Here is a 20,586-nt window from a genome sequence, read left to right as displayed (position 1 = left end):
ATACTATAAATCCATAGTGATCAAAACAGAATGGTACTGGCACAATAACAGAGAAGTGGATGTCTGGAACAGAATAGAGAACCAAGAGATGAATCCAGCTACTTACCGTTATTTGATCTTTGACAAGCCAATTAAAAACATTCAGTGGGGAAAAGATTCCCTATTTAACAAATGGTGCTGGGTGAACTGGCTGGTGACCTGTGGAAGACTGAAACTGGACCCACACCTTTCACCATTAAGTAAGATAGACTCTCACTGGATTAGAGATTTAAACTTAAGACATGAACTATAAAAATACTAGAAGAGAGTGCAGAGAAAACCCTTGAAGAAATCGGTCTGGGCGAGTATTTTATGAGGAGGACCTCTGGGGCAATTGAAGCAGCTTCAAAAATACCCTACTGGGACCTGAACAAACTAAAAAGCTTCTGCACAGCCAAGAATACAGTAAGTAAAGCAAGCAGACAGCCCTCAGAATGGGAGAAGATATTTGCAGGTTATGTCTCTTACAAAGGTTTAATAACCAAAATCCACAGAGAACTCAAACATATAAGCAAGAAAAGAACAAGTGATCCCATTGCAGGCTGGGCAAGGGACTTGAAGAGAAACTTCTCTGAAGAAGACAGGCGCATGGCCTACAGACATATGAAAAAATTCTCATCATCTTTAATCATCAGAGAAATGCAAATCAAAATTTCTTTGAGATATCATCTAACTCCGGTAAGATTAGCTCATATCACAAAATCCCAAGACCAGAGATGTTGGCGTGGATGTGGAGAAAAGGGAACATTTCTACACTGCCAGTGGGAATGCAAATTAATACATTCCATTTGGAAAGATGTTTGGAGAACACTTAGAGATCTAAAAATAGATCTGCCATTCAATCCTATAATTCCTCTACTAAGTATATACCCAGAAGACCAAAAATCACATTATAGGAAAGATATTTGTACCAGAATGTTTGTTGCAGCCCATTTCATAATTGCTAAGTCATGGAAAAAGCCTAAGTGCCCATTGATCCACAAATGGATTACTAAATTGTGGTATAAGTACATCATGGAATATTATGCAGCCTTAAAGAAAGATGGAGACTTTAACTCTTTCATGTTTACATGGATGGAGCTGGAACATAGCTCTTAGTAAAGTATCTTAAGAATGGTGAAAAAGTATGCAATGTACTTAGCCCTACTATGAAACGAATTTTGGCTATCATATGAAAGCTATAACCCAGTTATAACCTAGGAATGGGATAAGGGAGAGAGGGAGGGGAGGGAGGGGGGAGGATGGATGGAGGGAGGGTGATTGGTGGAATTACACCTGCTGTGCATCTTACAAAGGTACATGTGAAATTTAGTAAATGTAGAATATAAATGTCTTAACACAATAACTAAGAAAATTCCGGGAAGGCTATGTTAACCAGTGTGATGAAAATGTGTCAAATGGTCTATAAAACCAGTGTATGGTGTCCCACGATTGCATTAATGTACACAGGTATGATTTAATAATAATAAAAAAGAAATAGCGCGTTCTGGCGGGTGCCTGTAGTTCCAGCTACTTGGGAGGCTGAGACAGGAGAATCGCCTAAGCCCAGGTTGCTGTGAGCTGTGATGTCACAGCACTCCACCCAGAATGATAGCTTGAGACTCTGTCTCAAAAAAATAAAAAAGAAAAAAAAAAGAACAAACTTAATTTAAATTGGTTTTTAATGTGTATCTAAACTATTTGAGTTTGCAAATTACCATTTGCTCTCAAGCCTACTCTTGCTTGTGATATCTTTGGAAGATAAATTAAAAAAGAAAGATATAGGAAACTCTTCACTGAAAACCACAGCAAACACTCAGGTCAGTCTTAAAGTACATTTTTTACCCTCCCCCCTCTCCTTATACCTATTATTAGGGGGATCCAAATAAATTTCAGTGCTGAGGAATATTTTTTTAAAAGAGAATCTAGAAGAATATTATCTCTGTTTCTCTTTTTGAGCACGTCAGTCTATACAATCATCACCACTGTCTACCCTGCTTTGCATTTAGGACTGTTACGTGGGAGCCTCTGAAGATATGGAATGGGAATTGTCTCCATGCTTACATTTTATACTTCTGAGCCAAGATTTGAATTTTTCATATATTTAAGAATCATTCTTAGAGTCCATCCCATTTCAGAATAAATTATTGTAAACATAATCCAGAAACAAAGAGGAATTATAAATTGATAAGTCAGGGCAGCGCCTGTGGCTCAAGGAGTAGGGCGCCGGTCCCATATGCCAGAGGTGGTGGGTTCAAACCCAGCCCCGGCCAATAACCAAAAAAAAAAAAAAAAAAAAAAATTGATAAGTCCATACCTAACTAGATAACTCATTCTCTTTTTTATTTACCTATCAGAAGAAAGATCTGGGTCTATTTTAAAGTCCTAGCAGTTAATCATTGATTGTACTTTGAAAATAACAGTGATTGATTAAAATAAAATAATTTAGCCTGATGTGGATAATTATGACTAATACTTTGTGATGTACAAAGATTATTCTGAAGCATATAAATATCTTGAAGCATTTTAATGGCAGTTATTCCATTTGGTTTTCATAGTAGTTCTATGAGATAGGTTGCGCAGGTTCATATTACATAGCTTTTTTTTTTTTTTAAGATGTGTAACTGAAGGCTTCAGTAATTTCATCAACAATATAGCTAACTGTAGCAAAGGTAAAGGCTTCTGTAATTTAATCAACAATATAGCTAACTGTAGCAAAGGTAAATTCCCAGATTCTGGGACCAGTCATCTTTCTACTTGACACACAGAGCATAAATTAATTACCTGAAATCACTATTTGGAGGACTGTGTTGCTCTCTAAGTTTTCACACACATGAAAAATAGTACCAATTTATGTGAAAACAGAATAACTAAGAGAAATTAGTTAGTAGGAATTCTTCCTGCTTTACTGGAATACTGTCCATTAGCGAGAGCATGATTCAAGTTGAAGAGATGAAATGTATTGGATAAATATTTTAATAAAGCTACTTTTTTCTGATGTGACTGCTTCTAAAGCAAATTTTGCTTTTACTGTCATAGAAAGCATCAAGTGTCAAAAAGTAAATCTATATTACTAAGCACGCTAGCTCATAATTACCATCACTATAACCAATATACCATTATGAAAAATACATCACCTATTATATTTTAAATGAGAGAAGCTATGGACTTCAACACTATGAACGCATATGAAAATTTGATATGTGCTCTATAACTATAAGCTAGAAGAACATTTGTTGTTGTTGTTGTTGTTGTTGTTTATCACCAATAAAGAGATGGATCCTTTTTTGGCCTGCTTGCCTCTACCCTAAGAGTATATTTTCCGAAAAATGCACTTCCTTTTGAGAAGTCTGAGGTAGCAATCCAGGGCACCTCAGGATCTTTGTGAGGGAGCTGTTTGAATATTTAGAGTGAAGTATCTACTTAATATTATCAAACAAATAATGGATTTGTTGTTTAATAAAATTTTCTCTTTTGTTTCTCAAAACTGCTCAATAGACTGGTAATTTTGACACACCTTCTATAGACAATTTCTTTAATAATTATCCACATGCCTAGTGAATAGTGATTTTTTAAAGGGAATTCAACTGACAACAAACCCTTAAATTTGATTCTGAAATTCAAGGGGAACACAAGGAAGTGGGAAAAGGGGGCATTGAAGCTGCTCAGGATCCATTGCAAATGTTTGAACAATATGTAATTCTCTCTTCCATGAGGAGAAACTGCACAGAAACCTACATCCGTGGTGCATAAAGCTTTCATGACCTCGGCCCCAGGCTACATATTGAAGCAGTCTCTACTGTATTCACATATAAACAGTAGTGCCGTACGTTCAGAATTACAATAATAGCAAAGCAGCTATAGCATTATTAGCAGGATTTTGTTTTTCTTTTATGGCTTCTTGACTAGTTTGACAACTACCTACTGGCTTTTAGGAAATGCTTAAAATGGCAGCTACACATACTTCAGGTAGGAGAAGATAGACAGCTTTAGTTTTACTCATGGGATCATCCATAGGAAAGCATCTCAGACAAAAATTTGGGCTCTCAAATTACAGTGAACATTCCATCTACAGGCTTTCTTGTTATCAATTAATTCCACTTACTTCTTCATCAATTTTTCCCCCTTCAATCTTGATGGTTTTATGACCTAGAGCTGGGCAATACCCTGAGGCGATCCATGTGATAATTGACACCTTTTCTAACATGGCATAGTGATGCCCAAGTCACTGCTTTCAGGCCGTGACTGGAGCTTATTGGAGTCTGCAGCAGGGGCTCCTTTTATCCTCATACATCAGAATGTACTGACAGCTCTCTTGTACAGGGACCACTGCAGATCTCTCCCCAGGAAAATATATGCAAACACCTCCAGAACATTCAGATGGTTGCTAGGCATCACAACGGTGACATCTTTATGATAAACACAGTATGCAAAAGAAGGTCTAATAAAAGAATAACAAATTATTACATCCAGAGGGCAATTTTACAAGATTAACTGGCGTAATAAATTACTACTAGAGTCAGAATACAATGTTACCCTTTAAGGTATTTCACAGTGGAGACAAAATGAACTGGCCTATACAAACCCAGAGAATAACAAATGGCTTTTTCACTTTTCTGAAAGACAGTCAAGATGCTTGCCTAATAGTACAGTGAGATCAGCAAGTAATTATTGTGAAATAGAGCTGTGGGCGCAGTTCATGTTAAGATGACTATGTTTATTATTTTTCTACTGTTTTCTACTGAACTACTGTTGAATGACCAATAACATTGCAATTCGTATACAATCAACTTAAAGAAAAGCCTTAGCAACTTACTTCTAAGATAATTCAATACACAAAATATTACACAATAAATGCCAGGAATAGAACACATTTTATTATAATTAATTAACATATATTGGCAGGATAGCAGGAATTTTGGTGTTTCTATGAAAAGTAATGAATTGCTTCAAAAATTGTTTAATTGGGTATTCAAAAAATTGAAAAAATGAAAGGGAAATATTTCTAGATTTTTATATTTAATTTACATTACCTGTTGTTTCTTAAACCAATGCTTCATTACTTTTTCTTGCCAGCATTCCAGAAGTTGGGGAAAATAAAAAGGAAATTGTAGCCTGAACACTAGAGACATAACAAGATATACGGAATATTTATGTTTTTTTTATTTTAATTTTTTTTTTTAGAGACAGAGTCTTACTTTATTGCCCACGGTACAGTGTTGCGGCGTCACACAGCTCATAGCAACCTCCAGCTTTTGGGCTTAGGCGATTCTCTTGCTTCAGCCTCCCAAGCAGCTGGGAATACAGGTGCCCACCACAACGCCCAGCTATTTTTTGTTGCCATTTGGCCGGGGCTGGGTTTGAACCCACACCCTTGGTATATGGGGCCGGCGCCCTACTCACTGAGCCACAGGCACTGCCCTATGTTTATTTTGTTAACAGAACAGTAGCTATTTGGTTGGTCATACCGTTTCTTCGTCAGTGATAATTCTAATTTCCAGTATTGAGTCTAGTATTTTCCATGAAATAAAGAAAATAAAAATAACATGGGAAAGGTTGAAGAAGGGAAGAGGGGAAGAGATGGGGAAAGAGACAGAAACTGAGAAAGAGAAAGTAAGTAAAAGACAGAACTTTTGTTCAGATTCATCCCTTCACTCTATCACCACATGCTGCTTTCTACTTTGGCTGCATACAATAATACCTTACAAGGGGATTAATTTATGAATAGTACAGTGTTCTAGTAGTGCCGTACTTCAAGTATCTAACAGGACTGTCCTCACCTGATCAGAATAATAAATACTCCTGGAGTATTATAACACTATAATATTATAATGTTACTTACTATACTCTACTTATGGTATAATAGTATATAGTATAATAAGTATAATATTATACTTACTGTAATGTTAATTACTTAATTATGATAATAATAAACACTATCTTGAGGTCTCCTCCAGGTGAATTTGCTAATGCTGACAGTATTAGTCCCTGAAGGTAGAAAGAAATGGTTGAATTAGTGCTGATAATTAATGAGTGTGGATTAGAGAAAGGAATGGAGACGTGAGGGACAGGGAAGTCATTAATGTTTCTCAAGATCCTATGCATTATCCTTTTGGGGGGGAGTCAGTGGAAAAGGAGGACCTCATAATAGAGATTATGGAAACTCAACTGACTCAAACATTACATAAACATGAATTTGATAACCATCAATGGAACTACTCAAACTTTCATTAATATGAATTGGTGTTTTATTATGCAGATAATGCTTGATTTCTTCTATTGCATCCTTCCTTTATTTGTGTATGTCTAAGTTAGTCACCTATAATAACTCACTCCAGTTAAAATGGCTTTCATGAAAAAAATAGGCAGTATTGAATGCTGGTGCAGATGGGGAGAAAAGGGAACCCTCCTACACTGTTGGTAAGAATGTAAATTAGAGAAACCACTATGGAGAACAGTATGGAGAGTCCTTAAAATGTAAATATGGAACTACCATATGACCCAGCAATCCCACGGCTGGGAATATATCTAAAGCATGGGAATTCAGTATGTCAAAACATTATCTTGATTCCCATGTTTCTTTTAGCACTATTCACAATAGCCAAGATTTGGAATCGACTTAAATGTCCATCAATGGATAAAGAAATTGTGGCACAAACACACAATTCTACATTATATAGCCACAAAAAGAATGAAATCCTGTGTTTGTGACAATGTGAATAGAACTGGAGAACATTATGTTAAGTAAAATAAGTCAAGCACAGGAAGAGAAATCTTGCATGTTCTCACTCATACGTGGGACCTAAATATTAGAAACAATTTATTTCCATGGAGACAGAGTATAATTATTTTTGCCAGAGGATGGTAAGTGTAGCAGGGAAGGGGGAACAATGTAGGGATGGTGAGTAGGTATAGAAATATAGCTAGAGAGAATGAACAATATTTGATGACACAAAGTAACTATAATAAACAATAAATTAGGGTATACTACAAAAATAAAAGAATAAGGGTGGCACCTGTGGCTCAGAGGAGTAGGGCATGGCCCCATATGCTGGAGGTTGTGGGTTCAAACCCAGCCCTGGCCAAAACTGCAAAAAAATAAAAAATAAATAAATAAAAGAATAAAATGGGAGCATTCCTAACAAAAAGAAATGGTAAATTCCTGAAGTGATTGATACTCCACTTGCCCTGGTTTGATTAATTTACACTGTATGCCTATACCAAGACATAACATGTACCCTATAAAGATATATAACTATTATACACTGAGAATAACTAAATAAAAATTATAAAGGAATAGATCATTTTTCTTGAGCTAGAAACAATGTTGATTCGTTCAACACTTCAAATATTTCATGCCATTGTTTTCTGGTGTCTACTACAATTATTATCCTAATTTCTCTGTAGGTAGATTTTTTTAAATTTTACCCTTTTGGCTTCTTTCAGTATTTTCTTTTTGACTTTTGTTTTCTTAATTTCAATATGATGCACCAAAGTGGATTTAAAAAATATTTATCTGGCCGTGACACTATTTTATCACAGATCATGATTTATGCCTGTCATTATTATTGAAAAATTCTTGGCCATTACTACTTGTCATATTCCTTTCCTGCCTCCTTCTCGGGTAAAAGAAAAAAATGTTAGTTTACACTGATTACATTTGTTAGGTCAAGTACCTCTGATAAATGTATACTGCCCCCAAGAGGTACACCATACACCATGATCCCCCAACCCCTCCCCTCCTCCCTTACTCCCCTACCCCTACTATGCGTTAGCTCATCTACTGCCTTCATATTAGGATTGAGTACATTGGATTCTTGCTTCTCCATTCTTTTTTTTTTTTTTGCAGTTTTGGCCAGGGCTGGATTTGAACCCGCCACCTCTGGCATATGGGGCCAGCGCCCTACTCCTTTGAGCCACAGGCGCTGCCTGCTTCTCCATTCTTGTATGTTCTCTCTCTTCTTTCCTCCCTCCCTCCCTCCCCTCCCTTCTTCCCTCCCTCCCTCCCTTCCTTCCTTCTTTCCTTCCTATTTCTCCTCTTCCTCCCTCCCTCCCTCTCTCCTTTCTCTCTCTTTCTTCTTCTGGTGTTTCAATTACATGTAACAATACAATTTTTTTAAATTTTCCAACTGACATTGGATATTCTGTTCTTATTTTTTCATTCTTTTATTTTGGTGTTGATTTTTTTATTCATCATTTCTGTTACATTACTTTAACATTCCTGTCCTTTCAATTTGATTCATTCTTAGAATTTCAATTTATCTTTTTACATTACTATTTTTTAATCAATCTGCTTTTTTTTCAGATAGAGATCTTAACTTCCTATCCATAGTTATTTTAAATTCCTACCTGAAATTTCCCACATCTAAGCCACAACTGAGTCTATTTCTGATGCTTGCTTTGTCTCTTCAGGCTTTGTTTTATTTTCTTACCTTTCAATATCCCTTGTAACATTTAAACAGAGTGTGTGATATATCTGATAATGGGAACTATGGTTCAGTAGGACTTCAGTGGGAAAAATTTTATTAATCTGACCCAAAATTAGGCTTGCATTTGCTATAGCTGTAGGTACCAGACACTTCACATTTCTCTATGGTCTGGTTTTGGTCTCCACTATAGTTTTGGGACTTTCCTGAGCAGTCCTCACCCAGTATGGTTTGTGTCTTGCCACCCTGATATAATCAATCCATTCATGTATACTGGAGTATCATTGGTGTAGCAGTAAAGTGTGGGGCCGGAGAAGTGTTCTCTAATCTGATGATTAGATCTTAATGTCTTTAGTGGGCCTGAGTCCCTATGCTGTGTCCTCCACAAGCAGTTTTTACCCACAATAGGATGGCTTCTCCCTTCCCCCTTAGGTGTAACAGGAAGACTAGAGAGAGTTATTGTGGGGGGTAATGCTTTTCTCTAGCTAGGATCCAGCTCTGGAAAAGTATTTTTCCCTAGGTCATAAGACTTTGTTATGGAGCACTCATTGCATATACTCACAATGTTTACTCTTTCACTTGCACTCCCAGAATCATGAGGGAATATTCTTGGTTCTTGACCATGAGAATCTATTGATGTTTTGGGGTACAAAACCCACAAAAGGGTGGAAGCCACCATTAGACTGTGACTCCCAGGAGTTTCTCATTTTCCTGCTAATCCAAAGGAAGTCTCCAGGAATTCAAAGTTACAATTTAATTATCTATATCCGTTTATGGCTTTAGTGGATTCTCCTTTATGTAAATAGATCAGCTGTGACTCTCTGAACTCACCTGTCTCTCCAGAATTCTGTTTGATCACTGGACCTGTGCTCTGAATTTTCATTGATTTTCAGTATATTCAGATTTTTTTGTGTAAGGATGGAAGTAATGAATTTGATGTTCTTTACAAATCAGAACTGAAACCAAAAGTCACTTATCTATTTTACAAATATTTCTCTCACATTTAAACTTAGGCTGTGTTTGCTGAAATTCTGGAAAGATGCAAAATACTCAATCCTCTTTCATTTACAAAGAAAATACTCCATTCATAATTGAACTTTTGCATATTTGAAGTTGCAAAATTATACAGCACCTATTAAACTTATGTTTAGCTATCTTACTTCTATTTTGCCAATCTCTCTAGAAGACACTGTATGTGTAATGAATAATACATAGTTTGTGTTCAAAAGTTCATCTGCCTGGATTGTTCTTGAATATGATGAAATTTAACTGTTTTTCTAATTGATTTGGTAACTTGGGTGTGATTTTTCTTGAGTATCATAGTTTCCTCATCTGTGAAAATTGGAATACCAATAGTTTATCACAAAGGGATGTTACAGTTCTGGGTACTCTTTAAGACCCTTGTCACTTGACAGTGTCTCAAGGAAAGCATTCTTTATGAAAGCAATGGATTTCAAAACGGGTCACCTAGGTTAAGGAACATTTTAGCTAATAAAGGGCTAATTTTTCTGTAACAACTAAAATATTAATAAAATTACTCAGAATACACTGGTAAGAATATAATTGCTTTTTGATGTTCCTATAAATACAATTATTTTTGATGTTTTCAGAATACAATAATTTTATTTAAAAGCAAGCTGATTAGCCTTGACTCATTAGAAACCAACTCCCAGTAAGAGCTGCTGGGCCAGGTGCAGTGGCTTATGCCTGTAATCCTAGCACTCTGAGAGGCTGAAGCAGGTGGATTGCCTGAGCTCATGGGTTCAGGTTTGAGACTAGCTTGAGCAAGAGCAAGACCCCATGTCTAAAAATAGCCTAGCATTATGGTGGGTGCCTGTAGTCCCCCTCCCTCCCATAGGTGGGAGGCTGAGCAAGAGAATTGCTTGAACCCAAGTTTGAGGTTGCTGTGACCAATATGATGGCACCTACAGCGTGATGCCAAGGCACTCTACTGGACTTTGAGCTAACTCAGTCTCAGATTGAAAAGATGAAGTAACATCCAGGAATTTGTTACCTATATATTTTTATTATTTAAATTAGCAACAGGTTAGAAATTCTAATGAATTTTTAGATACTTTTTTCTTTATTGAATGATAGCATTTATCTTGGAGATTTTGCCTTAACTTCCAGTAATGGACACATATATCTTCCTTTGCTCTTTGAATGGGAATTGAGTGAATTGATGGGATGCAGCTCACCATGCCACCTCTTAATTTTCATCTATTTTTAGCCTTTCACCTGACATTTGAGCTCCCGTTTAGTTTAGTACTATCAATTTTTTTGGTTTGGTAAATTTTGGCCTTGTATTTAACTTCTGATCTGTGGTCTTTTCCTTGATCTATGCTCTTATATATTTTAAATCTTCATAGATAAATCAAGCTAATAAGATGGAACTCTTCATCTAAGAAGCCATTGATTTATTAGAAGAAAGTTAATAAAATAAAAGTACTACTAGTTGAAGAGCAAAGCGCGTGTCAAGGATAATCTCCTGATACTTCACAAAGAGCTAGAATAAAAGAACACTTTCAATTATATGCAAAGGGTGTAAAACTTGAAAGTGACCCTTTTCTGTAGAGCAAAGACCCTGATGAAAAGTTTGCTTACTATCACCACCATATGCCCTATCACGACCAAATGCCAATGGCTACCGATAAATGCCGAATCTTTGGAAAGATCATGCTAGTTAAATGTTTTATTTTAAATAGGTAAATCTTAGTGCTTCAATACTATTCTTATTTGAGGACAACTTTGGCTATTTAATTTATGATGGGGTTAAGTTCTCATAATTATATAGTTTTCAAAATTAAATAAATGAAGACTATTAAATGAAATAAACGTTTATTTCCTTTATTGTGACTGAATGTTTTCAACCCTTCAAAAATAATAAAGATAGCTCAAGGATCAACAATGTTATTTCCAGAAGATCACCTATCATTTTCCAGTCTCTTCTTGAAGTTTTGATATGAACTTTCTTACTATTTCTAGTACTACAAGTAGTTACATTTGAATTGTTTATTTCTATGTTACTCTTTAGTACCTGATCTAGTTACACCCTATAATTTATGGGGTTAGTTCCTTTCCCATACATTCCTAACCACACATTGTTCAACCTCTTCCTACTTTTGACTTCATACTTCCCTTTTCACTTTGGTATTGCTTTCAAAGTAGGAGATGAGTAAGCACAACAATCTCAATCTCTAGGAAGCCTCTAAATGTCATTACACGTATCCATAGTTGTGAGTCAGAAACGTAGCCAAGGAATAATTTCTTGATCAAGCTATTATCTAAATTCAGAAGCCTCAAGATGAAGAGAATTTAAACCTTAAGCAGTAAGCAAGACTGAAGTAAAAATGTGGACAGAGATATGCTATCTGGAGGTCAGATTTGGGAACTGATATCAGGTTGGAGTCAGATAGAAATGTCCTTAAAGTGGCAGAGGAATTATTAGCTCTTCACATTCGGAGCCTTGTGTACATTTAGAATAAAAGTTTTTCTACAAAGTGATAAACTTGCAAATTCATCCTAGAAAAAGTGCTCTAATTTTTCAGAGAACAAGCTTTTGTTTTGTCAGTTTTTCTGTACCTATTTTCTGTTTTTCTTTTCTTTTTTTTTTTTTTTGTTGCAATTTGGCCGGGGCCGGGTTTGAACCCGCCACCCTCAGTATATGGGGCCAGCACCCTACTCACTGAGCATGAATTTCTGCTTTAACATTTCTTTTTTCTGTTTACTTTAAATTTAACTTGTTCTATTTTCTCGTTTTCTAGGATGAAAGTTTAGATTGTTCATCTTGATTTTTTTCTACTTTTCTAACGGATTCATCCAAATGCTTTAAATTACCTTCTCAGAATTGCTTCATTCTATCCTATAAATTTCTATGTTGCTTTTTATTTTCATTTAGTTCAAAATACAGAGGGTGAAAGAAAATATGTACACAATTTAAGAAAGGAAAAGAAAGTGTTTTAAAATTGTAATACTCAAGATACACTGATAACAAAAGATGAATACAAGTCATTTTTGATCACCTCTTGTAATTGCAGTGGTATGAATTTAATACAGTGTTTTCCTTTCTTAGACTGTGTATACATATTTTTTCATCATCTGTATTTTTTCTTTTTTTTTTGTAGAGACAGAGTCTCACTTTACTGCCCTCGGTAGAGTGCCGTGGCCTCACACAGCTCACAGCAACCTCCAACTCCTGGGCTTAAGCGATTCTCTTGCCTCAGCCTCCTGAGCAGCTGGGACTACAGGCGCCTGCCACAACGCCCAGCTATTTTTTTTTTGTTGTTGCAGTTTGGCCGGGGCTGGGTTTGAACCCACCACCCTTGGCACATGGGGCCGGCGCCCTACTCACTGAGCCACAGGCGCCGCCTGTATTTTTTCTTTTTCTTGATATTGACCCATGTTTTATTTAAAAGTGTGTTTTTAATCATGGAATATTATGCAGCCTTAAAGAAAGATGGAGACTTTACCTCTTTCATGTTTACATAGACGCAGCTGAAACATATTCTTCTTAGCAAAGTATCTCAAGAATGGAAGAAAAAGTATCCAATGTACTCAGCCCTACTATGAAACCAATTTATAGCTTTCATATGAAAGCTATAACCCAACTATAGCCCAAGAAGAAGGGGAAAGGGGAGAGGGAGGGACAGGGAGGGAGGGAGGAGGATGGAGGAGGAAGGGTAAGTGGTGGAACCACACCTACGTTGCATCTTACAAGAGTACATGCTAAATCACTAAGTGTAGAATATAAATGTCATAACACAATAACTAAGAAAATGCGGTGAAGGCTATGTTAATCAGTTTGATGAAACTATTTCAAATGGTATATAAAACCAGCACATTGTACCTCATGATTGCATTAAAGTACACAGCTATGATTTCATAAAAAAATGAAAAAAATTAAAGTGTGTTTTTAATCTTTAAATATATGGGAGATTTTCTAGTTGTTTATCTGTTATTAATTCCTAGCTTACTTTTTTATTTTTTGGTCTAAAAGTAGACATTATATTGACTTCTGTTTATTGGAGTTTATTAAATTGTGTTTTGTGGCTCACAAAGTAATCTATTTGGTGACTGAAGAATGTTTCTTCTTCAAATTATCCAGTGAAATAGTTTTAAAATCTTACTGGTGTATTAATTAATTAATTGAAGAGATCTTAAGCATGTGTTAATGTTACATTTAAATTTATTTTCTTTTGTGAATATTTTACTTTAACATAATCATGCCATGGTAGCCACCTATTCAACAGTGGTAATAAGATGATGAAGTAAAATTTCAGAAAATTTTAAATATATGATAAGTGCATTTTTAAATCAATGAAATATGGCAATCGCTAAGCCACATATTAATTCTTACTCCAGATATGGTTCAACATATCCTCATCCTTTAATCCTACTACCTTCTTCTGAGTTCCTTTGGTTTTCATTTGAAATGCTTCAATACCTTTCTGGTTGACCTTTTTTCCACTAGCTTTAATTCCTATCAATTCGTTCTTTGCAATGCTGCCCTAGAATAGCTCAGTTTCAAAGCCTTCAAAGATACTGCTTATAGTATATTGGTATCTTTTCCATTTAAATCCTTCATATTGCTTCCAACTTCATCTTTTCCTTAACAGATCTCAGATTTTTTCGGATTTTCTTAGAAGTCTTTCAGTCTTAGCATTGCTTTATGGTTAGATTCTTTAATTTCCTGCAAACTTTTCTATAATCTTTTATTGTTTCATAATACTTAACAGATTACATGCCTTTTTACATATCTTTCTGATTTGTATTTATAAAGTTTGTTTACTTCCAGATAGAAACTTCTGAATGCACAGAGAACTCAAATGTATTAGCAAGAAAAGAATGAGTGTTCCCATCTCAGGCTGGGCAAGGGACTTGAAGAGAAACTTCTCTGAAGAAGACAGGCGCACGGTCTACAAATATATGAAAAAATGCTCATCATCCTTAATCATCAGAGAAATGCAAATCAAAACTACTTTGAGATATCATCTAACTCCAGTAAGATTAGCCCATATCACAAAATCCCAAGACCAGAGATGTTGGCGTGGATGTGGAGAAAAGGGAACACTTCTACACTGCTGGTGGGAATGCAAATTAATACATTCCTTTTGGAAAGATGTTTGGAGAACACTTAGAGATCTAAAAATAGACCTGCCATTCAATCCTATAATTCCTCTACTAGGTATATAACCAGAAGACCAAAACTCACATTATAACAAAGATATTTGTACCAGAATGTTTATTGCAGCACATTCATAATTGCTAAATCATGGAAAAAGCCCAAATGCCCATCGACCCATGAACAAATTAATAAATTGTGGTATATGTACACCATGGAATATTATGCAGCCTTAAAGAAAGATGGAGACTTTACCTCTTTCATGTTTACATGGATGGTGCTGGAACATATTCTTCTTAGTAAAGTATCTCAAGAATGGAAGAAAAAGTATCCAATGTACTCAGCCCTACTATGAAATTAATTCATGGCTTTCATATGAAAGCTATAACCCAGTTATAACCTAAGAATATGGGAAAGGGTGAGAGGGAGAGAAGAGAGGGGGGAGGATGGCTGGAGGGAGGGTGATTGGTGGGATCACACCTATGGTGCATCTTACAAGGGTATATGTGAAACTTAGTAAATGTAGAATATAAATGTCTTAACACAATAACTAAGAAAATGCCAGGAAGGCTATGTTAACCAGTGTGATGAAAATATGTCGAATGGTCTATAAAACCAGTATATGGTGCCCCAAGATTGCATTAATGTAGACAGCTATGATTTAATAAAGAAAAAGAAACTTCTGAATGAATTTCTTCAATAATTATGTTGTGTGTAACTCTTTGGACAAGAAGTTTTAAAAATTCCAGATGACTTACAGAGTATAGCTGACCTTTAATTAAATTCCTCATTCATAAGTAAACACAGTAATAATATTAGTATGTTCTGAAGGTGATCCCCAAGTCAATTAAATAACAAATGAATCTACCTCTTTTCTTTCCATTGCCAAACATCTAGGACATAAAATAGGATAATTAAAAGAAATTTTAATAAACCACAATAAAAATACACTTAATTCATACTAGCATTTTAATATGAGTTTTTCTCATAGTCTAATCTTAGGTGATAAGTCTAGATATTAATACTGGTGTAGATGTAAACATTAGTATATGTGTGTTTAAAGATCAGTGTATATACAAAACATTCACTCTTGGCACTTTGTTTTAAATCTCACATAGAATGGAGTTTTTCACATTAAAAGGAATCTAAGCTAAAAGTAACTGCATGTATAGATAACTGGGAAACAAGCTATAGAGAGGCTTTATTTGAACATGAAGGAATTTGTTATTTATATTTTTTAAATTTTGTATCAGAGAAAAAGTCACTACACTAACAGATCTCTTTATTTACATGTGTTTTGTTACTATTTCCCAAGTCATTGAATTATTGGTTTGAAAGAAATTTTAGGAAGAGTGAGTCAATGTATCTTGTAGAAATACCATGAAATGTTATTTATATTTTGTTAATAAATAAACATTTTATTCCAAAATTTTATTTTGAAGATTTGGCTTATGTTGAAGATTTTATCAGTAGAAGGTTCTGTTCATATATGTTTACTCACCAAACTTTTATTATAACTAAATCAGTCCATGAACATGTTAAATATTATCTAGTTCTCTTATTTTTGTTATGTTGTACACGAAAAAGGGGTTGGCTACAAGTATGTGTAAATTGTATTAAAAAACAAACTGTTCTCTGATTTTGATAACTGATTTTATCTTGCTCTTGAATTAGTATTTTTACTCTGAGGGAAACACAAACAGCAGCAAACAGACAACAAATAAACCAACTAAAACATCACCAGGCCCTAAGTACGTGCATTTAAAGTAAATCCATTTCTCCTAGATTTAAAGCCATCTCTCCCACATGTCATTATCTTAGCCAAATTTCTTTATTTCAGTCAGTTATAAATTTCTACTCACTTATTTATTGATTCTTATCTTCACTCTTCTCCTGACCATCTGTCTGGCAGCTATTCAAATTTTCAGTGAGTTTAAATATCATCTTGGCACAGCAAAGGGATATCTAGTTCTTACACAGTTAATGATGAGACTTTTTCTTCTGCAGACTTATCTCTGCAATTTCTTCACTGGTAGCTATTGAAATGGGACTGGAATTACATGGTCATTTAGACAGTAAGCTGGCAAACATGCTGAAGCCCATAGTCTCAAGGCACAAAGCTTTACATTTTCACTCCTCATCCAAGCCCACTTTTCTCTCCACTGTTTCTGAATCTCTCCTTGAACACATGGGAATCATTAAATACCTTGATTAGTGTTTTTGATGCTCTAAAAGCAAAGAGGGGTGGTTGCTCAGCACAAATCAAGCCCATGGCACTGATCTGTAATAGTAGTCATTTTATTCTTCACCACAGTGAACTAATATTTTGCAAATGACTAGTTACAAAATGCATGGGTAAAACACCAAAGTACAACATAAACCAATGGATTTTGATGTAACAGTGTAAGGGCAAAAAACTACCAGTTTCCTCCAACTTTGTATTCCTTTCTTAAGGTCCTTTTGCCTCTTCAGAATCCTGTTTGGCTACATATGAATTTTAGTCCTTTATTTCTATTTCTGTGAGAAATGCCATTGAGATTTTCATAGGGATTGCATCGCATCCGTAAATTGCTTTAGGTAATATGCACATTTTAAGAATACTCAGTCCTCGTATTTCTCATAATTCAGTTGTATTTTACAAACAAACAAACAAACAAATAAAAACAAACAAACAAACAAAAAAGAATACTCAGCCCTTTCAATCCATGCATATAGGATGTCTTTTCCTTTATTTACATCAAAATCACAATGAGATATCACCTCGCATATGTTACAATGGCTAAAATTAAAAAAAAAAAAGGTAACAAATGGTGGGACTGTGAAGAAAAGGGGGCTTTGGTGGGAATACAGAATGGCACTGCTGCTGTGGAGAATGGTATGGAGATTCCTAAAAAATTTAAAAATAGAAATACTGTTTTCTAGCAACTCTACTTTTGGTCATCTATTTGAAAGGATTGAAATCAGGATGTGAAGACACCTTTGACTCTCTTATGTACTACCACATTACTTACAATGGCTAACATGTGGAAACAAACTAAATATTCATCAATGGATGAAAGGGCGGCACCTGTGGCTCAGTCAGTAGGGCACCGGCCCCATATACCGAGGGTGGCGGGTTCAAACCCAGCCCCGGCCGAACTGCAACCAAAAAAATAGCCGGGTGTTGTGGCGGGCGCCTGTAGTCCCAGCTGCTCGGGAGGCTGAGGCAGGAGAAGCCCGGAAGCCCAAGAGCTGGAGGTTGCTGTGAGCTGTGTGACGCCACGGCACTCTACAGCGGGCGGTACAGTGAGACTCTGTCTCTACAAAAAAAAAAAAAAAAGAAAAGAAAATGTGATACATGTACATATGTGCACATATGTGAATTTTACTCAGCATTAGAAAGAAACTCCTGCTATATGCAACAACATGACTGAATCTTGTGCTTATTTGCTAAGTGAAATAAGCCAGTGAAAAAGACAAAATTGAATAATACTATTTATTGAGGAATCGTATGATTCCTCAGCTGGTATGCCCGTAGACAGGAATCTAAACTATGGAAGCAGAGTAGCATTGTTGCCAGTGGCTGGAAGGAAAAGGAAATAGCTGTTATTATTCATCAGGTATAAAATTTCAGTTATGCAAGATGAATAAGTTCTAGAGATATATCTCTAAGGCATTGTGCCTTTAGTTTAAAATACTGTATTTAGTACACTTAAAAATATGTCCAGAGGGGAGATCTCATGTTAAGTACTTTTAAAGCATAATGTAATAAGTAACTAAATAAATACATAACACTTTTTTTAGTGTTGGTATATTAACATAAAAGAAATAGTCACAATTATCTTTAAAAAAGTAATTAAAATATTTTTTTCTTTGCTGTCTAAATGTCAGAGTGTGGCTTGAAATTTAATCACAATAACTTATCACAAAAAATATGTTATTTACTGAACAAGCAGATATTGAAAACCAGCTCCATCACACCAGAAACTTTTTAAAACAGATTTATAAAAATTTAAATTTATTTTCTTCCTATCATACTTTGGGAATTTTCTTGCTTTTCATGAAATAGGTTTAAATGTTAATATTAAAATTTTCTGCTTCAATTTTTGTTACACTAACATTAGATTTTGAATTTCTAACATGGTAAGTATTACAACTTTGAAATCTTCAAAAATTTTCAAGAGTACCAAGTAGTCTTGAGACCAGATAGTTAAGAGAACTGCTGTTCTTTATTTTTTCTTTTATTACATATTTACTTATTTTTTCCTTCCTTCCTTCCTTCTTTCCTTTTAACAAACTCTTGCATTGAATGTGGACTTTCAATAGATTGCAGCAAGGGAGTTATATATTGCTACATATAAAACCCCAACCCAATAGCAAGGCACCTCAATAGCAAGGCAACCTGGAGTGCTTCTCAAGTTCATCCTGTCTGGACTGAGTCTTTCCTCAGCAAATTCCATTCTGCCATGTTGGAAGCACTATATCATCCTACGAAGCAAAAAACAATATTGCTCACTTAGATTTTTCCATCACACATTGCTCTCTGCTTAACAAATCTGACTTTGTATTCCTTTCTCTGTCATTTCAGAAGTCACTCTTTTCTAACAAACCACTTCCTACAAATGCTTTCTCAGTGTTATATGGAATACTAACTTTTTGAGACAACTGTCTCACAGTGTTCTTTTAAAGTTTTATTTTGAGTTTCAGAACTCAGAAAAGGAATTCTCCCTTTCCTGGGATAATTGGCCTGAGCTATGGGTTTATTATTCTTAATGGTTAAAAGATGGAAGGAGAAAAATATATGTGTGTGTATATGATGTTAAATGTGGGTTCGTCATGTATAACCTTTATTGTTTTGTGATATATTCCTTCTCTACTCAATTTGTTAAGTGTTTACTGTGAAGAAGTGATAAATAGCACCTATTGAGATGATACATTATTTTTGTCCTTAATTCTGTTAATGCGACGTAGCACACTTATTGACTTGTGTCATGTTGAACCGTCCTTGTATCCATAGTATGAATTTCACTTGATCGTGATGAGTGATTTTCTTTTTCTTTTTTTGAGATAGAGTCTCACTCTATTGCCCTCAGTAGAGTACTACGGCGTCACAGCTCACAGCAACCTCAAACTCTTGGGCTTAAGCGATTTTCTTGCCTCACCCTCCCAAGTAGCTAGGAGTACAGGCACCCACCACAATGCCTGGCTATTTTTTGTTGCAGTTGTCGTTGTTTAGCTGGCCTGGGCCAGGTTCGTATCCACCAGCCTCTGTGTACGTAGCTGGCGCCATAACCTCTGTGCTAAGGGTGCTGAGCCTTGAGTGATGTTTTTAATATGTGTTCTCGAATTATGTTATTTAATTTGATCTGCTAGTATTTTGTTAAGGAATTTTTACATCAACATTTATCAGGAATGCTGGCTTGTAGTTTTTTTTTTTTTTTTTTCTTTCTTTACCTTTTTTTTAAATGTTATGTTGCCATCTAGTTTTCCTCTGAGGGATACTGGCTTGTAGTCTTCCTTCCTCCCTCCGTCCTTCATTCCCTCCCCTTCCCTTCCTTTCTTCCTTCCTCTTTCTTTTCCTTTTTTTGATTTTTTGTTATGTCCCTGTCTAGTTTTAGTGTACAGGTAATGGTAGCCTCATGGAATGAGGGTGTCCAGATATCTTTTCAACTAGTTTTAATATTGTACTTATTCCTTAAATTATTAATGTTAGCATTTTGAAACATGTTCATTTTATACTTGTGACATATACAGTTGTTTTTTTTTTCTAAACTTTAAATACACTTTTACTACGTGAAGGTTTTCACATAATTGGACATTCCTTTACTTTGCACACAATTTCAGCTCATGACTCTGTTCTATAATCATCATTTTCCCTTTGACCCCATTATAACAGCTAGTTTATTTATTTAAGCCATCTCCTGCCGCAAGCAAAGGGATGGAAGACCAGTGATCATTTGATAAAAGAAGGTGAGCTTAAGGTTCTATACACTTTCTCTGGTCCATGTGCAGAGTAATGGTCCAAACTGATGCTGTGGTCCC

Source organism: Nycticebus coucang, chromosome 13, assembly GCF_027406575.1.
Source record: "Nycticebus coucang isolate mNycCou1 chromosome 13, mNycCou1.pri, whole genome shotgun sequence".
Lineage (NCBI taxonomy): Eukaryota > Metazoa > Chordata > Mammalia > Primates > Lorisidae > Nycticebus > Nycticebus coucang.
This window is presented reverse-complemented; position numbering follows the sequence as displayed.